Genomic DNA, 5,688 nt, shown 5'->3' with positions numbered 1-5,688 from the left:
AAACACAATTCAACCAGTTATAAATATTTAATAGTTTCTTACTTGTAATTGGATAGCAGCCAGTCATCTGTGCCTTTTTTCAATTGAAACTACTGTAATGCTGAGAGCAGAGTGAAACATACACAGATCATATACTCTGCAAGCATATTTGATTTGCAAGTCAAAATAATAGCTCTCCTGTGAATTTTCTTTTTTAAATATTTCCCAAATGATTTTTAACAAAGCAAGAAATTCTTCACAGTATTTCTTATATTTTTTCTTCAGGAAAAAAAGTCTAATTTGATTTATTTTGGCATGAATAAATGTATTTTTTATTATTATTTTAAGATCAATATTATTAGCCCTCTTAAGCATTTTTTTTCATTGTCTACAGAACAAACCATTACACAATAATTACCCTATAAGAATTACTAATTACCTAAATTACCAAAAATTAAATTGGTTTGAGCTGAATTCTAGTATCTTGAAAAATATCTAGTAAAATATTATTTGCTTTCATCATGGCAAAGATAAAAGAAATCAGTTATTAGAAATTAGTTACTAAAACTATTATGCTCAGAAATGTGTTCTTTCTGTTAAACAGAAATTGGGGAAAAATACTCAGCAGGGCTAATAATTCAGACTTGAATATAACTGTATATTTATAGGTGAATAAATGGTAAAGAGATCAGTTTTCCTATTGTAACATCATGGGCTCTATTTTAATCTAGGCGCAAAGTTCATGGCGCAAAACCATTTGCTATTTACATGGTGGACTTTGTAAGTGGAAAAACAGGCTGTGGTTTTTATATCTATGTAGTAACTCATATTTTTTGTTATATTTTAATACTTTTTTTTCATATGCACGGATATTTGTGTGTTGCTGTACATCTTGTGTGTATTAATTGTTTGGACCTGCATAGGCGTATGACTAACGCGCTCTGCACTGGACTTTAGACTTGCTTTACTTTGTCAACAGTGTGGTCCATTTCAGTTTCTCAAAACAGCAATGTGCCAACAATGTGCCTTAACACACCTCCTTTCTAGACCAGTAGATCCATGAGTCCAAATGTGAAAGCACCAAAATGGGCCAAACACTTCTTGCGCCTTATTGCGCCGGGTGTATGATAGGGCCTCATACTTTAAACAACTATTAATCCACCTAGACATAAAAACTGGAAAATCCACACAAAAGCATACAGCAACTCAATGAAGTGAAAGGTTACAGTGTGAGCAATAACAACCTTTGACTTCTATTATACCTCCAGAGAGCAAACACACACAATGCATATGGTCTGAAAGCTTGAGTGTTTGCCCTGGCAGATTCCTCACAAATGAGAAAAACTACTAAAGAAGAAAAACTTCGCGCCTGACCTTGCCCTTGTTCAATAATGCACGGAAACACAACATCAGTACAACAGCAATTCTTTCACTGAGACCTCAAGGTCCTGCTCCTGTCTGAGAGCATTTGTAAGCTGGAGCCTGGACTAGGCTCATAGAGATGCTCAGGGAGATGATTAAATCCCAAAGAGAAAGAGAAGCACGGTAAAACCACTGCAGGGCGATGGAGATCATTCTAGCACAGAGACACAAACTTTCCAAACACCAACCACAGTCTTTACAGTGATTTCACAACTGTCCTGCTTGATTGATTATAATGCATTAAACATAAGTGTGTACAAAAAAATCCAGACTTTAAAAAAAAAAAAAAAAATCCTAACTTTCTAACAGTATTGTATTTAGAGTGAATTAGTGGTATGCATTTAATTTTTATATAAGCAGATATGCACATAATTTTTAGCACGTTTTCTAAATATTAATAAAAATACTGCAAAATTATGGAAGTTCCTTTAAAGCAGGGGTGTCAAACTCAATTCCTGGAGGGCCGAAGCCTTGCACAGTTTAGTTCCAACCCTGCTCCAACACACTTACCTGTAGGTTTCAAACAAGCCTGAAGGGCTCAATCGGTTTGATTTAATAGGTTTGTTTAATTAGGGTTGGAACTAAACTGTGCAGAGCTGCGGCCCGTTTGGAACTGAGTTTGACACCTGGAATAGTTTACCCTAAACGTGGTTTCATTCCTTTATGAGTTTCAAAAATAATGAGAATCAACACAAAAAAGTATATTTAGAAAAATTCTGGTTTCTGGTACCTATTTACTTCCATGGTCAATTTGTTTCCTATTATGAAAGTTAATGGGTGCCAGCAATGGGGGAAGATATTTTCAAAATATCTTCTTTTGTGTTTACATTAGAAAGAAACTCTTTGAGCAAGTGAAAGGTAAGTAAACGATTGCAATTTTTATTTTCATTTTTGAGTTAGCTATGTCTTTAAACAATGTTATTTGACTAATAATAATAATTGCTTTTTTTTGCAATAAGTATTCAAGCATGAGTACGCATGTTGGTATGTTTAAGTATATTGTAGCCCCTCTCACACAGTGATACCGATAAATATCAGAAAAAAATACGGAATTTTTCTGGAAAAGACCATTTACACATCCATTCCGAAATATTGGTAAATTCTGACATCCTTAACCAGAAATAAGCTCTAAATGGCTGCGCTTGTATTTGTAAACATATAAGTGGTTAGGCTTTTGTTGATGGTTTCACTTTTATTTAAAGCTGTAGCATTCATGCAGCTGCTTTGTCCCAAATACATCCAAAGGCGGGAGGGCGAACCACAGTTAAATGATTACACATTTGACTACATTACAAATTCGGTGGAAACAACTTCGATGAAAACATATGGAGGTACACTTTGACACGTCGAGATGTACATAATGCAGTATGTGTGTCGGCACTCATATGTGTCAAGCAGAGCTTGAAGCTAAACAAACAGCGGTTTATCATAAGCATTTTATCATAAATTTTTTTCACAGTTGGCATTAAGAAGGAACATAGAAAGGTTACCTGACTAACATCTAGCAGCTAAATGTGTCTGGAAAAATATTCTAAGGCTTTTATTTTCATAAACAGCACAGATATGAATGCGGCTGTGTGTTCTGATTGACTAAAGCAGACGTCTCACATCAGCGTGTTCTAATCGTGATCGCGCACTTTACGGCAATCTTCCGTCTGCGTTCACACGTCGAAGCATTCCAGCAAACTACAGGAAGGGTTACAACTTCTCTTTTCGAAAATGAATGTAAAAGTTTTTTTTTTTTTTAAAGCCTGTTCACTCAGAATCCCTTTCTGTAAAATTGCCAGTAATTTTCTGGAAAGGTCTGTATGTGTGAAGGGGTTATTGTTTTTCATCCAAGGAGACGAACTTTGCCATTATAGTTTGCAGTTTTGCTAAATATTCTTTTTTTAATTTGCTTTAAAAACAACCTCATGTGAGTGTGAATTTTTTTTTTTTTGCTATACTCTATAGGAATTTTTGTAAAATAATGTATTTACATTAGGTGTATTTTCACTATTTTGAATGGTACTGGAAATCTAGTAACTGTGGGCTAGGACATTTTTTAATTTATTTCTATACAAAGTAACCAAATCACAATGTATTACAGCGCAAATCTTTTTTTTCTTCTTCTTTGAAATCATTATTGTGGTGATTAGTGTTCACTTTGGGAACTTTAACTTTACTTTTCACAGTTTCTTTCCTCCCAGCTGCTGTATTCAGTTACAGAACACTATTGATTGCACTGTTACATTGAAAAACTATATAATTTAATCATAAGGACTGATTCTCGTCTATCACAACCTACACATATTTAAAAGTGTTGTGCAATGCTTTTACAGTCTCAGATTCCTGCTTACTGTGAAATGCAGTCCAATACAGATAATAGAATTACAGAATTATGAAACTGCATGTATTTATTACGTTACATATAGATTACATAAAGATTACAATTTACATATAAAGATCATAAAAGATTAGTTCAAGCAAAAATATAGAAACTATTTTATGTGTAAATGATGACAGAATTTGTATTCATTTTAATTTATTTTGAAGTCCCACTTCAAAACACAAAACAAACATGCTGAAGTTCATATAACTGCATTTAAATAAACTATTTTTTGTTTTAATTGCAGTTAACATTTTAAATTAAAATAAACGGTACCACATATATTAATATTAAAACATATATGCACATATAATATAGGAAAACGGTCAGTTTTATATATGTCACGTATATTTAAAAACCTATATCAAAACCTATATTAAAACATGTTTATATAGGTTATTTGCGTGTGGGTAGATCAACTCTAAGTAACTGTCTAACTTAGTCAAGCTGTTTTTATTTCTTTAGAGCATCACATCAGTGGAATTTGACATATAGTTTATTATATAAGATAATATTGTACAGTATCATTTTAAGAAATGGCTTCTTATTAATCAACATTATGAACACTAGGTTTTGTTGTTGTTTTCTGTGTGTCTGACGATTGAGTTCTGTTTATAGCTTGAATTTGTATTTTTATTAGTTAATAGGCCTATAACACCTGGCAAAGGGACTACTAATAAAAACTAGCCTTTGGGTTAATTTGGGTACTTTAATTTATGTTCTTGTTGAATGCTGATTAATGCACACTGTCCCTTGTTGTGAAATAAATAAATAAACTAAAGAGACAAGATATGACCAGTGGCAGCTCAAGTATTGAACTGTGGATTTGATGCTTGTCCGTGACATTGGCGTATTTGTCAGAATTAAAGCTCTTTTAAATACTCTGTGGGCAAGCTCATCTGGGCCTGGTTCGTGGATGTCCATTAATGAGATAGCCAAGTACTTCAAACAGAATTAATGCAGAATTCTGGCAAAGGAAATGCATGAACTACTCAGATGATATTTATGTGACATTCTTTATGCGCACACCCTTTTTAGACTCAACCAAATCAAAATAAAATGGTCAGCCAAGGTTCTTTCACTCTATCTCAGTCAAGAAATTCAATGAAATCTGGATTGGCGTGAGGTTGCCTGCCAGAAGCACTAAATCAAAAGGCACAGTCATTTGGAAGACGCTCAATTTCTCTTAATTTTAAGTTTAGAAGAGGTCTGTGTTTTATTGAGATAAAACAGATCTTACATAAAAATGTGAATAACAATTAAGTTTGCTTTACGGTAAAGTCTAGATAGGATACAAGGCTGGCTAGCAGCATTTTATGACACTGTATAACAATATTCAATATTTTACAGTACTTGATGGTTGGGTTTAAAGTTTGTGTAGGGGTAGACATTAAAAAATACAATTTATTGGGTAATTTAATAGATAACATAAATAATACTATTGTACAGCTACTGTTTTAAGTTACTGTGATGGTTGGGTTTAGGGTTGGGGTGGAGGTAGATGTTAATAAAATACAATTAATGGGAAATTTAATAAATAATATAAATCATTTTCGTTTACTTCCATCCACAAAAATATCTGATCCAGTACCTACCCCGTTTTACATCTGGTATCAAGATGCATTTTAGTGAATGCGATCAGAAAATACAAATTTAAACTGTCTGAATAGTTTTAAGCATGTCAACCACATCTAGAGGAAAGTCAATTAATTTAAATTCTCTTTTTGTTCTAAACAGGAAGAAAAAGCTTTAATCAAAACAACAATTCCAATAAAATGTTCATTCATCTAAATAAAAAATTTAAGCTAATGGTTTCACATCTAAATATGATCACTTGAGCCACTTATTCATTCATTCATTCATTCATTCATTCATTCATTCATTCATTAAAGGGCTTAGTCCCTTTATTAATCAAGGGT

At 33.0% G+C, this 5,688-nt stretch overlaps 1 long non-coding RNA gene across 2 annotated transcripts; it reads left to right on the top strand.

Moving 5' to 3' along the window:
* Window positions 1–364: 364 nt before the first annotated feature.
* On the top strand, window positions 365–3,491 carry LOC147839388 (uncharacterized). Of its 2 annotated transcripts, none has more exons than XR_015518701.1 (3): window positions 365–1,840; window positions 2,037–2,732; window positions 2,809–3,491. It is a non-coding gene; the product is annotated as an uncharacterized LOC147839388 (long non-coding RNA). The 2 variants fall into 2 exon arrangements; XR_015518702.1 differs by having other exon boundaries at window positions 2,800–3,022.
* Window positions 3,492–5,688: the final 2,197 nt, after the last annotated feature.

This window comes from Danio rerio, chromosome 20, assembly GCF_052040795.2.
Source record: "Danio rerio strain M-AB ecotype USA chromosome 20, GRCz13ab, whole genome shotgun sequence".
In the NCBI taxonomy this organism is placed as follows: domain Eukaryota; kingdom Metazoa; phylum Chordata; class Actinopteri; order Cypriniformes; family Danionidae; genus Danio; species Danio rerio.
The sequence above is the reverse complement of the archived record's forward strand: the minus strand, read 5'-3'. Positions and strand labels throughout refer to the sequence as shown.